Genomic DNA, 20,008 nt, shown 5'->3' with positions numbered 1-20,008 from the left:
AGAGTGGTCCTAAGCACACAGTTTTGTGTGTGTGTGTGTGGGGGGGGGGTTAGTATCGTTTTGATTTTTGTGAGGCGGTGGTCTTCAGATGTTTTTGGGGAGGGGCTGGTCTTCAGATGATTTTAAGGTTCAGGATTGTAGTTTTCATCCTCTGAGAGGGCTCCTTGCCCGAAGGCTGATAAACCTTGGGTCCCAAAAGGTCCCTGGAGAAATTTGGGCTGATCACAGATAGCAAGTAGCCTAGGCGGACCCTGCTTGGGGGCACGTATCCCAGTCTCTGTGTAGCTCTTCGTCTTGCTGCCTCACCTCAAGATCTTTCATTTTTTCAGAGGGTTTTACTCGAGCCTTGATAGTCCTGGAACTCGCCCTGCAGACCAGGCTAACCTCACACTCAGAGATCTGTCTCTGTCCCCGAGCGCTGGGATTAGAGGCATGCCACACCGCTGCCCAGCTTAGCCTCAAGATCTTTTTCTTTCTTTCTTTCTTTCTTTCTTTCTTTCTTTCTTTCTTTCTTCCTTCCTTCCTTCCTTCCTTCCTTCCTTCCTTCCTTCTTTCCTTCCTTTCTTCCTTTCTTCCTTTCTTTCCTCCCCCCCTTCTTTCTTTCTTTTTTGGTTTTTTGAGCCAGGGCTTCTCTGTAGCTTTGGAACTAGCTCTTGTAGCCCAGGCTGGCCTCGAACTCACAGAGATGCTCCTGCCTCTGCCTCCCGAGTGCTGAGATTAAAGACAAGCGCCACCACCGCCTGGCTCACCTCAAGATCTTTGCAGGTCCTTCTGTATTGCTCGACTGGGGATCGGGGATCCCTTTCCTGAGGCTTCCCTGGATTGTTTCTTAGAGAGATACTGGTGAGATGACTTTCTCAAAGAATGATGGCCACACACTCTCTGAGCTGTAAGATCTCAGGGCTGAACCTCTCAGCCCACATTCTTGCCCCTCTGTGGCACTAGGGACCCAGCCCTGGGCCCAATCGAGAATCTCGAATGTTCACGTGTGGACCGTGTTGCCACCAGAACCTCAGGCTTCCTCAGAATCCAGAATTCTAGAGCAGGCTGCTCTAGGCTATCCTGAATGTCTTCTCAGAGGTCAAGAACAGAAAGGCTGCTGTCTGTGCTTTGATAACAGGAGGCAAGTGATCAGCTCAGCCCTCACCTTTGGTGCGGAAGTCACAGTCAGACAGACCCTTGCCCTAGTTTTAAAAGCAGAGGTTGACTGAGGCAAAAATCATCTTGGTTTGCATAGAAATTGGGCAATGTATTATCGGGGCCATAGAACTTGGGTCCTGTATTAGTAGGCCATAGAACTTGGGCCCTGTATTATGTAGGCCATAGAACTTGGGCCCTGTATCATCTGGGCCATAGAACTTGGGCCCTGTATCAGCTGGGCCATAGAACTTGGGCCCTGTATCAGCTGGGCCATAGAACTTGGGCCCTGTATCAGCTGGGCCATAGAACTTGGCCCTGTATTGTCTGGGCCATAGAACTTGGGTCCTGTATCAGCTGGGCCATAGAACTTGGGCCCTGTATCAGCTGGGCCATAGAACTTGGGCCCTGTATCAGCTGGGCCATAGAACTTGGGCCCTGTATCAGCTGGGCCATAGAACTTGGGTCCTGTATCAGCTGGGCCATAGAACTTGGGTCCTGTATCAGCTGGGCCATAGAACTTGGGTCCTGTATCAGCTGGGCCATAGAACTTGGGCCCTGTATCATCTGGGCCATAGAACTTGGGCCCTGTATCAGCTGGGCCATAGAACTTGGCCCTGTATTGTCTGGGCCATAGAACTTGGGCCCTGTATCAGCTGGGCCATAGAACTTGGGTCCTGTATTGTCTGGGCCATAGAACTTGAGCCCTGTATCAGCTGGGCCAGGATCACTGCTTTGTCCCATTTGATGAGTTACAGTCCTACAACCTCCTTCCCTAACTACTCAGTTTTGAAAACCAAGTAATGGGGTTTTCCCTGACCTGGGGCAGGATGGGGTGAATCACTCTTGCAGCAAATTTAGGGACGAGACCGAATGTCCTTGGGGCTCCAGGACTTGGGTGGATGCCAGGCCGGGAGTAGGGGCAGGATGGAGGCCTGTGACTGTGTCTATGGCTACTCTTTCTGTGACCATGGCCTGCTCAGAAGACTTGACAGACTAGTTTAACTACAGGGTCAAATTCATTTCCATTAGTGTTTTGCTTTCTTAGAATTTATCCTTTGAATTTGTCACTTTTATGTGTATATGCTTTCATGTGAACTAAGAAGATTGTGTTTATTATAAAACCTTTAAGCAGGATATAAAGAGAATATGCTGAAAGGGGAAGGCTCTCCCTGTGCTACCACCAGCCTCAGAGAAGGTCGATGTTTGGTATATAGACACCCTTTTTCTTTCTGTACCGGAAATTGAACCTAAAGCTTTTGCATATGGTTGGCATTCATTCCACCCCTGAGCTGTATCCAACCTTTTTTATTTTAATTTTTTAAAGATCTATTTTTAGCTGGGTGGTGGTGGTGCAAGCCTTTAATCCCATCACTGGGGAGGCAGAGACAGGCGGGTCTCTGAGTTTGAGGCCAGCCTGGTCTACAGAGTGAGTTTGAGGACAGCCAAGGCTACACAGAGAAACCCTGGAGAGAAAGAGAGAGAGAGAGAGAGAGAGAGAGAGAGAGAGAGAGAGAGAGAGGGGAGAGAAAAGATTTATTTTTAATTCCGTGCATGTATGTCTATATGGGCATGTGTGTGTGAGTGTAGGTACCACTGGAAGTCAGAGGCATTAGATCTCCTAGAGCTGGAATTACAGGTGATTGTGAGCTGCTTGACAGGGATGTTGGGAATCAAACTCAGGTCCTCTGCAAAAGCAGTATATGCTTTTGACCCCTGAGCCTCTATTTTAAGTTTTTATTGCATTTAGAGAACAAGTGTGTGTGTGTGTGTGTGTGTGTGTGTGTGTGCGCGCGCGCACATCCCACAGAGCTCATGGAAGTTAGAAGAGATTTTGGGGGAGTCAGCTCTCTTCTTCTACCATGTCGGTCCCAAGGATCGAACTCAGGTCATCAGACCTGCAGCAGGCACCTTTCCCTGCAGAGCATCTCATCAGCATCATAGTCCAACACTTTTTTTAAAACACCACCCCCACTGCCACCATCTACCCCTGCACAGCCCTGACGGGCCCGGAAATCACTGTGTAGACCAGGCTGTCCTTCCTCTGCTTTCAGGGTACTGGAATTAAAAGCTTATGTCACCTTCCTGGGCTCTTTTTTAGCTTCTTGTTTTGAAACAGAGCATCATTGTATTGCTTAGAGTCACCTCGAATTCACTGTAGCCTAAAAAGGCCTTACCTTTGACCCAGCTTGTCTTAGCCTCCTAAGTAGCTATGATTACAATCCTGTGTCACCAAGACTCCTAGGTCTTTTTTCTTTGTATTAGTGTGTATGTATCTATATCTATATATATTTGGTAAAGTGGAAGAATGTCTGTAATGTAGTTTCACAATATAGCATTTTATGAGAATAATTCCATGTAATAGCCTTCTTTTTATTTTTATTTTATGGGCATTGGTGTTTTGACTGCATGTATGTTTGTGTGAGGGCGTTGGGTCCCTGGAACTGGTGTTACAGACAGTGAACTGCCTTGTGGGTGCTAGAATTGAACCTGGGCCCTCTGGAAGAGCAGTCAGTACTCTTAACCACTGAGCCATCTCTCCAGCCCCCAACAACCTTCTTCTTAACAACTCTATCAATTTATAGTTCAATTTTAGTTACTGAGTCACTAGGTACCTCTTTCTCCCCCTTGTGTTTATTTATTCATTATCGTATTTATTTAATTTTTTTGGTTTATATTATCTTTGAAACAAGGTCTCACGTAGCCCAGGCTAGATTCTTACTCACTATAGTTGAAGATTACACTATAGAACGTTGCCCATGCTAGCTCGTCAAACATTCTTTCTACAAGTTGAGCTGCCCACTGCTTCATTCCCCTTGTTCTCAGAAGAGAAGATTTCAGTCAGTCAGATTTGACTTGACAGAAATCCTCTGCAAACCCACAGTGGGCGACAGCCGGTGGAAACCGTGTAAGAGCTAGCCTGGGGCTGGAGATGTGGCTGGAACTGTATAGGAGCTAGCCTGGGGCTGGAGATGTGGCTGGGGTTGCCTAGCATGCCTAAGGTATTATACTTCAAAAGTAACAAAGGGATGGTCACAAACTGGGGACAGGAATGAAGGTAAAAACGGGGAGCCAAGCATGGTAGTGCACACCTATGATACCAGTCCTTGGGGGAACGGAGGCAGGCAGATCTAGAGACTAGACTGGCCTATAGAGTGAGCTCCAGGACAACCCGAGCTACATAGAGAGACTATGCCTCAGTAGATAAACAAGCAGATAAATAAGAAAAGAAAAATACACACTAAGAGGTCTAGAGAGATGTCTCAGCAGCTAAGAGCTGGAACTCAAGCCCAGTCACCCTCATGGGGCAGCTCACAAATGCCTATTCCTCCAAGGGACCCAACACCTGCTTTTGGCCTCCATGGGCACCCCAGTACACATATGCACATACATGTATACATACAGACCCACCCACAGGTATGCACACATAAATAAAGTCAGTGTCTTAAAAAGTCAGCATTGAAAGGGAATTTTTTTTTCCTTTTTTGTTGTTTGAGGGTTTCACTTTTGACTGGCCTGGAACTTACTCTGTAGACCAGGCTAGCCTCAAACTCACCAGTGCTGGGATTAAAGGCCTGCAGCACCGTGTCCTACTGACTCTTCTTTCAGAAGCAACGGCAGGGTCTTGCTATGTTGCAAGGCTGACCTCAACTTGTGATCCTTCTGTCTCTGCCTCTTGAGTAGCCAGGACTGTTTGCATATACCACTGTGCTTAGCATAACTAAAAGTGAGTTTTTCATACAAAGGCAGAGCCTGGCTGGTCCTGTGGGCTGCACGTTATGGCTTTGCTCGCAAAGGCTGCAGGGCAGAAATATTCATTCTCCTGGCCTGGACAGGTGTGTTGGCTTAGCAGAATAGTTCAGTACTATTCTCCTGTCTCCTGGACTTTCCTAGCCTCTAGAGCAGCCGTTCTTGGCCTGTGGGGTCATGACCCCTTTGGCAAACCTCTATCTCCAAAAAGAAAATTGACATTACAATGAGTAATCGTAGCAAAATTGCCGATATGAAGGAGCAGTGAAAATAATATTATGGTTGGGGTCCCCACAACTTGAGGAATGGTATTAAATGACGGCAGTGGTAGGAAGGCTGAGAACCCTGGTCTAGAGAACCCGGATTCAGGAAAAGAGAGCGCGAAGGGTGAATGACTTCAGTTTTGCCTGTGAACTGGTTGTTCCGAAACAGTGAGTCAGAGGAGGTGGTGCTGTGCCTGTCCCTCCCAGCTCACCATGGGGAAGCAGGGCCTGACGCCTTCCACCCAGCAAACCAAAAGCTCGGAGCAAGCCCGTTCTGTCTATTTTGTTCCCTTCCTGTCCCTAGGAAACACAGGCAGACTTCTCCAGATGAGCCAAGCGGGAGTTTGTGTAGGAGTCTGCGATAGGCCCACGACAACCACCGTCCTGGGCAGGTTGTTAGCTTAGCCAGTGACAGGGAGTGGGTGCTCTCGTTTAGTTCCTAGACACAGTGTGAGATGGCAGCTTGAGACCCAGGGCCTGCATCCCTTACAGATGGAGAGAGGACCATGCTCTCCCCTCACGTGGTCAGAGATGGGACTGTAACGACAGGAGAGCCCCGGAGCAGCTGGCTCTCTGCTCTGGGCTTCTTGACCAGGGATACTGTGTCTGACTCCCTAGGGACAGAGGAATTATCTACTTCCTTCTCTGGGCTTCAGGTGATTTGTTCAGACTTGCAGTGGAGTAGGTGACGGTCTAACCAGAACGATCCCGAGGCATCCTTTGGTGACCGTCATCCTTTCCATCTGGCCCATTTCATCATTTGTGTCAGTGACAATCAGCAAACATTCACAAGTTCCCAGGACATCAAAGAGGGACCACGATCTCTGTTTACCTCCCAGCTGACTGAAGCATCCAGCATGATGGGAAAGTGGCAGAGAGGGGCCAGAGCTGTTTAATGGCTCTCTAAACAAGCAAGCTTACATTCCAGCCCTGCATGGGCAAGGCCAAGAGAACCTCTTATCCCAGGCTCCCTGTCCCAAATACAGGACGGTCGGCATATCTGGCCAAGGACTGAACACGGAGACTGAGGTTGCCGCTAGCTACACATGGAGCTTAAGGCCCAGGAATACCAGTTCCTTAGAGGGAAGAGAAGGCTGCTTTCAAGACAGGGATAGACAGCCTGCAATTGGAGGGTGTCAGAGACAAGTCCCCAAATTTCTCCCTCCAGAGCCCTGAAATGGCTTTCATCCCTAAGCATCTTTAAATACGGGGGCCAGTTCCTCGGTGTCATGGTTGTTGATCCCTCCTGGAACCCAGGTCATGTCTGAGAGGGAGTTGGTGTGCACTGTCACCTTTGTGCCACGCCACTTGTCGAAGCCTTGAATTACTGGTGTGCTTGCGTGTGCATAGCCACCTGGAACCACATCAAATGGCCATCAAAGAGTTAACCCGAAGGCAGGTTTTTATAAATGGCTTATTTATTTTTATCTTATGTGCACTGGTGTTTGTCTGCATGTAAATCTGTATGAGGGTGTTGAATCCCCCAGAACTGTTACAGACAGTTGTGAACTGCTATGTGGGTGCTGGGAATTGAACCCGAGTCCTTCGGAAGAGCAGCCGGTGCTCTTGACCACTGACCATCTCTCCAGCCCCCAGAAGGCAGTTCTGATTGGCTGGTGTCCATGTCCCGTCTTTATCACATGATTTGAAGCCACCTCCTCCCATGCCACTTCTTAGTACCGTGCACATTCGATGGGAGAGGGTGTGCCCTGGTGTACAGGAGGAGGTCAGAGGACAGTTGCGTGGAGCTTTGTTTTTTCCCTTCCAACTTTTTGTAGATTCCAGGGTTCAAACCCGGGTCTTCCGGCTTCCTGCACTCTTCCTACTGAAATATTGCTCAGACCCCCCAGTGAGCTTTTTTAAAAGGCGTCTTCACTGATCATGCTGTCATTCACAAAATGTGTGTGTCTCATTCACGGTAGCACAAGGCTGAACAGTAGTGGGGACATAAAAAAATGTAAAACAAACTCAGTTAACAAACTTGAGCCTGCAGTCCTAGCTTCTTGGGGGGGTTGAGGCAGGAGAATTACTTGAATTACTAGCCTAGACAATGTAGGGAGAGCCTGTCTCAAAATGGGGATGTGGGGAGGGCTGGAGAGATGCTCGTGAATTAAGAGTGTTTGCTGCTGTCTCAGAGACCACAATTACCCAGCTCCCACATCAGGTAACTCATGACTGCCTTTGTTGTTGCAGGGACACAAGCTCACGTTCATACACACACACACACACACACACACACACACAATTTTATTTTTGTTTTCCAAGACAGGGTTTCTCTGTGACTTCAGCTCTCCTGGAACTCGATCTGTAGACCAGGCTGAACTTGAACTCCCAGAGATCCCTCTGCCTCCAGACTGCTGAGATCTGCGTTGCATTGGGCCTTTACACACAATTTAAAATGAAATCTTTTTAATAATAAGAAAAGTTCACCTGGGCAGTAGTGGAGCTCGCCTTAATTCCTAGCACTCGGGAGACAGAGGCAGGCAGATCTCTGAGTTATGTGACTTTGAGGTCAACCTGTTCTACAGAGAGAGAGTCCCAGGAAACCAGGGCTACAAAGAGAAACCCTGTCTCAAGAAAGGAAGGAAGAAAGTCCAGCGCACTTGTCTGCAGGCCCAGGCACAGTTGTGTGAGAGCCGCCCGTGCTGCTGGTTCCTGCGCCTCTCAGCCTGGCCCCTGCAGAGCTGCTCTTTCCGCCCCAGCTCATTGTCTGCTCTTCCCATTTCTCCTGATCCAACACCCAGATGTCAGCGTGCACACAGGAGAACAGCTCTTCATCCCAGACCCTCCATGTTCCCTAGGGTAGCAAACCTGCCCTGCTCTCTGAGCCTCCCGTGTCGCAGCTCCCCAGCCTTCTGTCTTCTTCCTGTCTCCCCTCCCACATCCTAGCAAGCATGTCTTGCTCTTTCCAGATATTGGAGCCCTTGTTTGGAGGCCGCCCCTTGCTTTATTGCCGAGGCTGTGCTCACACTCGGTTTCTGAGCCCTGGGATTACAGATACTTTCCATCATGTCAGGCAGTAGTAGTGTGGGTTTTTATGGCTCATAACATAGTACCAGAGACCAAACAAGTTATAAAGCAAACAGGTTTTATTTTGGCTTGGTTCTGGCCCAAGGTCAAGGGAGAGCATCTGGCCACGTCCTTTTTGTCGGAATCCTGAAGTGATAAGACATCACTTGGGCTTGAGGCTGGGAGCAGGGGACACTTAGCCAAGCTGGCTTTTAAAAGAAGTTTTAAAAGGGCTGTTATAAGAGGTTTTTTGTTTTTGTTTTTTTTTTTTCATTTTGTGGTTCTGGGGTTTGAAACCAAGGCCTTAAGCATTCTAGGAGGTATGTAGCATTGCATCTCTAGTGGATACTGGCTTTTGTAGTAAACCTACTTTCTCGATAGCTCAGTACCCCAACCTGTTCATCGTGTGAATTGGTTTCTTCATGAGGCCTGATCGCCTGAGCGGTCCCCTCTTAATCCCTCAGAATGGGGGTTGAACGCCAGTGCAAGCCTCAAAGGGGCCATGTTCAGATCATGGCTTGAGCCTGGTCTAGGAACTGGTCGGGTCCTGGTTTTCTTGAAGGCAGCTGTGACTCGCCCTGTGTCCACTGCCCTCCTCTGAACACTCCCTTTGTTTCGTGTTTACCACTGCAGTGGTCAATCCAGCACTTAGTCAGACCCACTGGGATGTTTCCTTAACTCTTTCTCTCACATCCCCTGGGCCCGACTGGCCTTTCTTCCCCCCTGACAGGTGATGGAGATCATTGGTCAATTTCAAGTCTATTCATGCTGCCTAAGATTAGCTAAGTGAAATTGTAGGCGAAAGACTGTCTTCTGCATCTCAAGCCTTAGCTATCGAAAATGAGCATGCTTGTAGGCACTGTGCAGTTCCTAAGTAAAAACACTGGGCAGAGATAGTAACAGAAGACAGGAGCCTTGGCTCAAAAGAAACTGGACAATAGCACTGTCTGGGAAGGCCAGGACAGCAGGCTTGGTGACCCAGGGGGACATCAGACAGGATCAGCATGGCCTGGCTGTCTGTTCTGTTGTGGAAGGAAGGGGCTCAGCCAAACTAACCCAAACTAACTTTCTTCGATTATGTCGTCACTGTGGTCATTTGCCTGAGAGTTGTTGGTGGGTGTGTGGCTGTGGAGATCGGGGATGGGTTTATATAGTGCTTTGGATTGAACCAGGGCCTTGTATATAACATACATGCAAGTCTTATATGCTAGGAAAGTGCCCTGTCACTGAACTAACACCCAGCCTTGTCTGAGAGTATTGTAGAATTGCATAGACCTTGGGAACACAGCCCTCTAAATGAGTTGAGGTCCTTACCAAGTCCTTAATCAGGACCCCCTGCTGTGCGTTCCTGTTAGTATCACTTGTCAGGGGGATGCTTATTTTAAAATCACAGCAGACATTTGTTGGCACTTCTATCAGAATGTGCCCCAAACTGAGTGCCTGGCAGGTGCAGTCTCCCTTCATCCTTCCCAAGGCCTCTCCAAGCCGCTGGTAACACCAAGAGGGCGAGGCTGAGGGAAGCTCTCGGGCTCGCTGGAATCCGAGCCTGGATCCAGAACCATTCAAACCCTTGCTTTAACCATCACATTAGGCCACATCTCCCACCCGTTCCCCAGAACCTTGGGAGCAGCCAGGGGCGTGGCCTCGCTGGCTCTCTTGCGCTGGCCCTGTGGACAGCATGGAAGATGACGTCTCCCTCCAAGATCGCTGTCTTTTGTCCCACATGTGCTGGCTGCGCGCCAAGCCTGGAAACTCTCTGCTCATGGAAAGAAAGAACAGAAGCCAGCAAAAAAGGGTGGGAAGGAGGCTGAGGGGAAGGAAAGGAAGAGAAGGACAGGAAAGGGGGGGAGGCAACACAGCTGGAGCTGGGGTGGCTGCCAGGAAGCGAGTGATGACCTCCAGGTGCATTCCGCTCAAGTGGCTGCTTGGTGGTGTGGTGTGAACATCCAACCCTGGGAGGCACAGGCCCTGGGGCTCTCTGGGTGACCACAGCCCAGGACAGATGAGCAGGGTGTCCCTTCCTCTTCTTTGTGTGACAGTTCAGTCAGGTCAGGTTAAGGCAAACATCAGGAAAGCCTGCGGAGAGAAAGAAATCCCAAACGGCAGTGTGGGGCTGCCTGTGGGAGTACCAGGGCATGGGCGGTGGACAAGGCGCTGGCCGCTTTGATTGAAGTGAGTTCCAAACTCGAGCCCCTCTGGATCTAGGAGTTGAAGGCTGTACCCCCCCCCCAACGTCTGGAATCCTGAGTCTGACCACCTGTGTTCATGCAGGCATGGCCAAGGTTCATCTGTCCAGATGTATGTAAAGGGGCAGCAGTGGGTTTTGTGTGAAGATGGAATGAAGCCAGATGTGATGATGCACGCATGCAAGCCCAGCACCTGAGAGGTAGAGGCAGGAGGATCTGGAGGTCAGTCACTCAAGACTACGTAGAGAAGAGTTCGGGGTCGGCCTGGTTTATACTGAGCAAGGGCCAGAGAACGGCATCCACATCCCTTTTTGAAACCTCATAGTGCATCTTGCTCAAGGATATGGTTGTTCACACCTTTAATCCTAGCATTCGGAGGGCACGAGCAGTGGGTCTCTGTGAGTTCAAGGCCAGCCTGGTCTCCATCGAGAGTTCCAGGCCAGCCAAGGCTCCATAGTGAGACCCTGTACCCTGCTTCTCCCCTCAAAAAAACCCCAAAACAACAAAACAAATAGTAAGCTGTCAGTAATTCTAGATATCAATTCATTATTGCATCTTAGTTTGAGGTTAACATAAACAGAAGCCTCGGGTAAAAAAATGTATAAATGAAACCAACCATAGAAGAGCAAATATAGCTAGTCAAGTGCAGATAAGTTCGTGACTGTCATAAAAAGTGAGGGGAGGGAGAAAGAACTTTAGCTGGGAAGTGACAGGAATGGACTCTGTTGGAAACCGCCTTCCTCCTGCTGCTGTCTCTGTCAAGTTAGAGGATATTGTTAAAATTTTATATGTTTATGGGGTTTTGTTGTTTTTTGTTTTTGTTTTGATGTATGAATGATCTGTCTATCGGTACGCCTGCAGGCCAGAAGAGGGCATCAGATCCCATTATAGGTGGCTGTGAGCCACCATGTGGTTGCTGGGAATTGAACTCAGGACCTCTGGAAGAGCAGTCAGCATTCTTAACCTCTGAGCCATCTCCCCAGCCTTTATAGGACATTTCCATGATGAAGGCTTTTCTAGGCTCTTATTAAATGGAAAGGTTTTGGCTAGACTGGAAGGGGGAGAGCTATAAAACACAGAAGGTAGATAGAAGTCGAGCAAGGCGATGGGAAACAAAACGAAAGTGTGGGGGCTGGTGAGATAGCCCAGTGTAGCTCAGGTATAGTCTCACCAATAGAACATTCTAGCCTTGGCTAATCCTGTGAACATTTCAGCTGGAAAAAAACAAAGTTGATCACAAGAGCTGAAGATGTGACTCTGGATGTGACCGTATCATGGCAGCTACTCGGTCTGCCATGGGGTTCCCTGTGGCTCTGACCGCCTCTGTCCCCAGTCTGTCCTGGGCCCTTAGAGCTCCTGTCCCTGCCATTCTGATTCTGTGTCTACTTGGCTATTATGGAACTCGCTCTGTAGAGCAGGCTGTCCTCGAGTTCACAGAGATCTCCCTGCCTCTGCCTCCTGAGTGCTGGGATTAACGGTCTGTGCCCCCATAGCCTAATTCATTTCTTTTAACCTGCTAACGCCAGGTCTTTTTTCTTCCCCAGTACAAGTCAGAAAGTCCATATGCTTATTTTTATTTTTAATAGAAATAAGGGAAAGCATTCAGTGGGAATGGTTGAAGTCAGCTGGTAGCGAAAGAGCATTTTTTGTTTGTTTATTTTGAAACTAGTTACAGTGTAGTCCCAGCTAGGTTTGAGCTACGCATGTGCTTTGAAGTGCGGAGATGACAAGTGTGTGCCACCAACCCTGTGCAGTTTTTATTATGTACTGAAAGTCTCACACATAGGGCTTCAGAAGTACACTCTGTACTTAGCCACACTACCAGCTTGTACGTGTGTGTGTTTCCTGGAGATCTAGTGGCTGACCCGGGGCCTTCTGTATGTTAAACAAGTGTTCCACCCCTGGCAGTGTCTCCCTGACTTTCCCAGGCTGCTTTTAAACTTTTCATCCTCCTTGAGTCCCTACATACTGAGATGATAGGCTGCTCCTCGGGCCTGACTTGTCTGTCTGATTCAACAGCCCAATAACAAAGACTGTTACTTCTTAAGTCTTCTGTTGCGGTTTGTTTGTTTGCTTGTGTTTGTTTTGGAGTGTGAACGTCTACCACAGCATGTGGGTGGAGGTCAGAGGACGACTTGCCAGCATTGGTTCCCTCTTTCCACCACGTGGGTTCTGGATTTTCTCCTTCCACCATACGTGTCCCGGTGAACTAACTCAGGTTGTCAGGCTTGAGAGGCAAGGGCCCTCAGTTGCTGGGCTCCCCAGTTCAGAACAGCATGGCTTCAAATAAAACTCACTAACCTCAGAGTTTTCTGAAGAGGTGGACCCTGTTTCAGATTATGTGGAAAAACAAACATTAAAAACTAGAGGTAGGGGGAGAGGAGAGAGAGAGAATGAGGGAGGGAAGAAAGAGAGAGAGGGGAGAGAGAGAGAGAGAGAGAGAAAGGAGTTGGCTTGGGAATGCAGCTCAGTTTGGTAGAGTGCTTGCCTACCACATGGGTCCTAGATTTGATCTTCAGTACTATGTAAACTGCTTGTGTGGATGCCTATAATACAAGCCCTTGGAGGGTAGAGGCTGGAAGATGAGAAGTTCAAGGTCCTCCTTTGCTACAAGTGAGTTCTGCGGCCAACCTATATGATCCAAGAGACCTTGTCAGCAGAGGACAGATGGGCATGTGAGAGAGAGAGAGACTGCCAACAAGAACACACAGCTCATGAGGAAACCCACATTCCCCTGAGCAGCAGTGTACTGAACAGAGTCACCTGGAGAAAGGAGTAGCAGGAGGTGGGTGGGTGTGGAGGGCTAGCGTTCTCATTTCCAGACCTGACTTCCTGTCGCTCCACTGTGTGCGTGTTTGGGAGCATCTCCCTGACGGGCTTTTCCAGCTTTTTATGTAGCCGCCCCCACCCGCACCCCCCTTTCCTCTTTGAATTTCCTCACTAGACTGGGAGTCTTTAGGAGCACAGTCATTTACAGGCTGGGTTCCCAGTGACCCTCTGGGTCACGAGGAGAGAGCTGCTGAGGCCAGCAGGAGGATGTGGCAGGCTGGGTCAGCCAGTGTAGGCGTCACTCCCAACAGGGTCCTGGGAGAAGGGGCTCGGCACTTCCTGGAGCCAAATGACTCCATAAATAGAAGGATGGGAAAATTGGGGGAAAAAATGGGCACCCTCTCCCTCCCGGCAGCTCTGGCTTCTGGTCCTGACTCTGTAGTCTCTCGTGAATGCTTCTCATTCACTTGTGTCCCTGCCAGTTGTGGGTGGTGGTGGCCTGCAGTCTGCTGTCTCCTAATGCAGGTTCAAAAACAAGAATTGAGGAAGTCAGGGGTGACTATTATCTGGTCATTTATCTATAGTGGCCATTCATCACACTATCTCAGGATAGTTTTTGTTGTTTTGTTTTTGATGGGGGAATGGTAGGCTGCTGGTGGTGGGGTGGGATGGTGTTACAACTGACAGAAATTATACACAGCTCCTGGTACGGTGACTTCCTTCACTTTGTCCAGGGGCTCAGCCCATCCTCCCGTTTAACAGTTTTAATCCCTTCCTGGGTCTTCAGAAAGCCTGAGGCCTTGTGCATCTGGCTTCCCAGGACTGCAGACACTCCCAGTCCTCCAGAGTGCTGAGAAATCTAGCTCTCCAAGGAAAAGGAACTTCCTGGAAGTGATTTTCCGGTGTTAGTGCTGAAGGCGATCAGATCACACCCAATCCGCTCTGCAGGCTGGGGGCAAGGGGGTGAGGCTTGGGTTTCTTTAGTAGCCAGAGTGCTCAGCTGCCTGTGATCAGCCAATGAATGCCTTAAAGACTCCCCTTCCTTTTTCACTTTGGAGACTAGGGGTGTGCGTGTGTGTGCGTGCATATATATCATAACATTGTGCGTTAGCAGATCCTTTGTATGAAGCTATCTCATAGAACCTGTGGCCAGGAATGCAGGCTGTCCCAAGGAGGGATGAAGCCAGGAGGTCCACAGCCACTCTGCTGCCGTTGTTCCTTAGCCCACAGGGAGGGAAACAGCTGCCTCACAGCAACTGTTCCGTGTTCCAGACACCTGGAAATCGGCCCAGCTTCCCTAAAGTGGAATCTGATTGGCCAAACACAAGTCCTCCCTTAGAACCAATTAGCCTTGACCTGGTGTGGGGCAGGGACGGCTGCCAGCGGCCTTGAGATCCCTGATTTAAGGAAGGGCAGGGTTTAGAAGGTGACACCTTGCTAGGTGAGCTAGCCGGTCCTGTTCATTATGCATGACCTACCTACTACCTGTGAGTGGTTTAAATGGAGCGTTCGTGGCGCTTAACTTTTGTGCTTCCTAGAATCCTAGTCCTGAAGGCCACTCACTGAATACTCGGACATAAACAGAAATGTAGGATTGGGGACGATACAGCTCTTCTAGTGCTTAGTGATGCTGTTCATCCTGTGGGTACCTCCTCCGTGAACTGACACAGACTTCCTTTGCTGAGTGGTCCGGTTCTGCACTGGCCTTGGATGGAGGCTTGCCGGCTGCTTCCAGGCAGAAAACAAAACAAAAAATCAACGCTTTTCTGCAGTGTAATTTGCATGGAGAAATTCACCTTTGAATAGGTTACAGTCTCATGGTTTTTCCTTTGTTTCTGTACATTTGTTCCACTGTCAGAACCTGAGGACAAGTTTTCACCCTGTGAATGGAACCTGTGTCCAGCATGTCCCTTAGCCACCCAACCTCCGGAAGCTCTGAGTGACCTCTAAGCTGCTTTGCCTGTATGGAATGGCCTACTGGGGACATTTCAAATAAACTACACAATATGTGAACTTTTAAAAAAGATGATTGTTTAAAATTTTGTTTTATTTAATTTAATGAGTGTACGTGTGTGTGCAAGTGGAGTCCAGAAGTGCTGGGTCCCCCCAGAGCTGGAGCCTCCAGAGCCGGATGCTGGGAGCCACACTCAGGTCCTTAGCCATTGATCCGGACCAGATCTCAGTCCAGACTCACATTTATTTTATTTTAAATTATGTATATGTGTTTGTGTCTATGTGTGGGCGTGTTCTTGTGGGTGCTGGTGCCTACATAGGCCAGAGACATTGATCCCCCTGGTGTTGGAGTTAGGTAGTTGTTAGCCACCCTTCCTGGGTTCTGGGAACCAAATTCAGGGGTCCTCTCCAAGAATAGTATGTGTTTGTAACTGCTGAGCCACCCCTCCAGCCCCAGTATGTGGACTTTTTGACTGGATTCAGTTACTTAGCTTATTTTCTGGGTTCATCCATGTTGTAGTATGCATCTGTATGTCAGTCCTTTTATGGCTCAGAAGTATTCCATTATATGGATATATCACACTATTTATCCATTCCATCAACTGATGATCATTCAGTGTTATTTGTTCGATGTTATGTTTTTATTATTTATTTATTTTGCTTTTTGGACATTACACAGAATGCCATTCTGAATATTCCTATAGAATATATACAGGCATAGGTTTCTTATTTTCCCAGGCATTCATTGTTTCTGTTATTTATTATGTTTGTGCTTAGAGAAGTGCCTGGCAGGCTGTAGCTGTTAATCTGCTCACCCTGACCGTCCCAGAAGGTTATGAATGAAAGCTATTCCTGCTTGTTGCCCTTAGAAGCAGGTCAAGCTGCCCCAAAGAGTCTGACCCTATGGGGTTTCCGAGGTTACTGTCACTAGGGGTTCCTGGCAGAGCTGAGATTCTTGGATCAGGCCTTAGAGAGATGATGGTCCCCGTCTTGTTTCAGGTGTGTAAGGAGCAGATATCAATGCTTTGGACTAGGGAGTTCTGACAAGACGCCAAGTCCTTTTATTAAACATGGCAATTGTGATTGATAATGGGCAAATCCTTGATCCTTGACCGCGTTTTTATTTATTTATTTATTTAATAATTTGATTTTTATTTAATATTAATTGGTTTTTGCCTGCAAGCACATCTGAAGCCCTGAAACTGGAGTAATAGACAGTTGTGAGCTACCATGTGGGTGCTGGGAGTTGAACCCGGGTCCCCTGGAAGAGCCATCTCTCCAGCCTCTTGACCTCATTTTTTTGTTTTGTTTTGTTTTTTGAGATAGGGTTTCTCTATGACTTTGGAGCCTGTCTTGGAACTAGCTCTTGTAGACCAGCCTAGCCTCGAACTCACAGAGATCCGCTTGTCTCTGCCTCCCGAGTGCTGGGATTAAAGGCATGCGCTCTGAGGCCAATGGCTACATCTCAAAGTGGATGGACTTTTGGTCCTTCAGAGGCTACTGTCAAGCCCTGTCTGAGGCTCTGTGTGAAACTAGTTCTGGCCTGCTGCTATAGATTTGTGGCTGAGAAGACTAGGCTATCCTCTGAAGTTGCCCAGGGCTGAAGGAGCCTCCAGTTTTATAGAATTACCTTTTCTTTTGGTACTAGAGGTTAAAGCCAAGGCCTCATGAGCGCTAAGTGTGTGTTCTACCATCAACTGACAGCCCCGACCCCAGGGTGATTGCAGCGAACCTCTATTCCATTGCGCTTCTCAGGTGTCCAGTAACACATTAAAAAGTCTGCCTTGGTGGTGTCCTTGTTCAGGCAGCCATGTCAGTGAGACCTCATGGATGGGGCTTCTCTAACATTTGTGCGGGATGAAATCTCACAGCAAGCCTGTTCCTGTGGCTCTCAGTCTTTCTGTTCCCTCTTCTGATCTGATCCCTGAGCTATAGGTCAGCACTTGTGTGGTAGAGGGATGCGTTGGCACCTGGCTCCACAGGCATGCTGGCATGGACAGAGGAACCCCTGGCCGCCCCTGGGGCCTCAGCCCCAGACAGACAACTAAGGTAGTGCTTGACACCAAGTCCCCTGTCTTTTGCTTTGTTTGCTGTTCTCCTAGCTCTGCTTGCATTTGGCGTAAATCTTAAAGTGGTTCAGTATCCCAGGAAAAGGAGGTAGCAGATGTGATGGGAATGGAGTTGCTGCATAGAGCTGGGCGTGCTGACCTCAGTGAACTGGTTCCTTTCGTTATATCCATAATCACTGAGGGCGTCTGGTGGCGGGATGGCACCTGTTTTCCTGGAACCTCCAACAGAGCATTTTAAAACGCTTTTTAGAAGAGAAAGTGTGTGTGTGTGTGTGTGTGTGTGTGTGTGTGTGATGTATGCACATGTGTGTGAGGGATGTACCTGTACATGTCCACAGAGCCAGAAGGTGTCAAGTGTCCTATTGCTTTCTGCCATATTCCTTTGAGGCAGGGTCTCTTCCTGCATCTGGATCTCACAGTGTTTTGTGAGGTTGGTAGCCATTATGCCCCAGCAGTTGTCCTGGCTCTCCCTCTCCCCTCAGCACAAGCATTAAAGACGAATTCAAAACCATGCCTGGCTTGTTAAATGGGTGCTGGGACCCATTTTGAGATCCAAATTCAGATCCGAAAATGCTCTTAACCACTGAGCCATCTTTCCTGTCCCAGAATCATGGTCTTCTAAAAGACAGTTTACTTTATAATATTCCATTGACTAGATATATTATTTGTTTCACATTTGAGTTGTTTTTAGTTTTCAGCACTATAAATAATAGCTATAAACATCATTCATACATTTTTTTCTGCCTTTAGAATTATTTCTTAGGATAGATTCCCAAAGTATAGAAATATATAGTTATAGAGCTATAAAAAGATAGATCCATTAAAAATTTCGTCCTTTCCCCTGGCCCCCTTTTGAAAATATTTTATTCCTTTTGAGTTTGCATATGTGTGTATATACATATGTGTATGTGAGTTCAGGTGTGCGTTAGAGCCATGATCTCAGATCCCTGCTCGAGCTGGAGTTGGAGGTGTCTGAACTGTTCATCATGGATGCTGGGACCTGAACCTGAACTGAGCCGTTCTCATCCCCCATCCGTCTGAGACAAGATTTCACTGTATAGCCCAAAACTCACCGAAATCTGCCTGCCTCTGCCTCCTGACTGCTGGGATTAAAGGCGTGTGCCACCGCCACCACCACCCGGTTTCTCCCAATTCTCTTAATGAACAAGTGTTGTAAAACTCGGTGTGGTACAAAAACGGTCCTTTAGGACAAGGTTAACAATGATAACCAGTAAAATAGGAACATTTAGTAATAGTCCAATAGGACAGGACAGCATGATCACCATGGTAATAGAGGTATGTAGACTAACTCTCAGAGTATCTGCTGTATCATGCTCATCCTTGTAGTGAGGACAAGTGAGGGTGTAGGGCCTGTGTGCCGAGAGGTGAGTGATGTGGGCCCTCTGTAGTATTCGGTGCTCTTCAAGGGCTTGAACACAAGCTCTGTATCATGACCAATGCTGTCTTTGCAACCAGTATGTCTACTCCAACACAGCATGCACTGCTGGACAAGGAGTGATTCCCATCTGGTTGGACGGAGCAGGACAGCGTGAAATGTCCTCACACTATCAGAACAGCGCACCTGTAAAATCTGCAAATCAGCTGTGTGTGGTGGCGCACACCTTTCATCCCAGCACTCGGGAGGCAGAGGCAGGCGGGTCTCTATGAATTCAAGGCCAGCCTGGTCTACAGAATGAGTTCCAGGGCAGCCAGAGCTACACAGTGAGACCGTGTCTTGAAAAAAAAATTACAAATCTTTTTCACCTGTCAGTTTTCAGATGATGTTTAGAATAACTTACCACCGGTGACTGAGGCCATGGGTGAGGGAGGACTGCCGGGGATGTAGCCTCAGGCACACCGACCTGCAGAGGAAGCTCTAGCGTGCATTTGAAGCACAGCTGCCTTCTTGCTTCCATCATGTGTGAGTTAGGAATTTAAGCAAGTGGCTGAATTTTTGGAGATTCATTTCCCCTTCAGATAAATGGTGAAGCACTGATTTCTGCAGAAATTAACAATAAAAATAATTTCTGTCATAGCTGAGAACAGAGAGAAGCAAGAACAATTTAAATATTGAGCAATTTAACAAAGTTAGAACCTGAATCTAACAGGTTTGGTAACCTACAGTATACAAAAAAAAAACAAGAGAAAGTATATTTTTTATTTTAAAATTCTATGCGCGTTTTATATTATGTGCACGGGGTTTTGTTTGATGACATTGCTGATGAGAGAAGAGAATGAGACATGATTATATGCATGGGTACATCTGTGTACCACGTGTGTGTCGGGTGCTCTTGGAGGCCAGAAGAGGGCATCGGATCCCCTAGGCTGAGGTTACAGACAGCTGTGAGCCTCCATGTGAATGCTGGGAATCAAATCCAGGTCCTCTGAAAGAGCAGCCAGGACTGTTAACACTGAGCCATCTCTTCAGCCCTGAACTACCCTTTATTTGAAAGCAAACAAAATGGAAGTTGGGGATAAAGCTCAGCATGGAGCACATCCTCAATATATGTCAGTCCTGGTTCCAATCCCCAGCACAGACAAATAGGAATCTGAATTAAGACTATGAAGTCACATTTTAATATGTTCCATAGTTCATATTTTTAACTGCATTGTTTATGTGAGATCTTATATAGCCCAGGTTAGCATCAAAGCCATTAGATAGCTGAGACAGTCCTTGGCTTCCTGATTCTCCCACCTCCACCTCCCAGATTCTGGAATTACCAGATGTGCCGCCAGCATTCAGCTCCGTAGCTTCTACTTCATTGATTATGACATGCACGGACTTCATCAGCAACAACACTGGTAGTTAGGGACCTTGAGGGAGGGAGACTGATCTTATGAATCTCCTCACCCTGTAACTCAGTGTCCCTAT

General features: G+C 48.0%; 1 protein-coding gene across 6 annotated transcripts in view; it reads left to right on the top strand.

Moving 5' to 3' along the window:
- Nucleotides 1–20,008, top strand: part of Dennd2a (DENN domain containing 2A) — a 91,866-nt gene that overhangs the window by 5,164 nt on the left and 66,694 nt on the right. The gene's annotated exons all lie outside the window — the stretch shown is intronic.

Source organism: Myodes glareolus, chromosome 25 (genome assembly GCF_982192425.1).
Source record: "Myodes glareolus chromosome 25, mMyoGla1.1, whole genome shotgun sequence".
In the NCBI taxonomy this organism is placed as follows: domain Eukaryota; kingdom Metazoa; phylum Chordata; class Mammalia; order Rodentia; family Cricetidae; genus Myodes; species Myodes glareolus.
The sequence above is the reverse complement of the archived record's forward strand: the minus strand, read 5'-3'. Positions and strand labels throughout refer to the sequence as shown.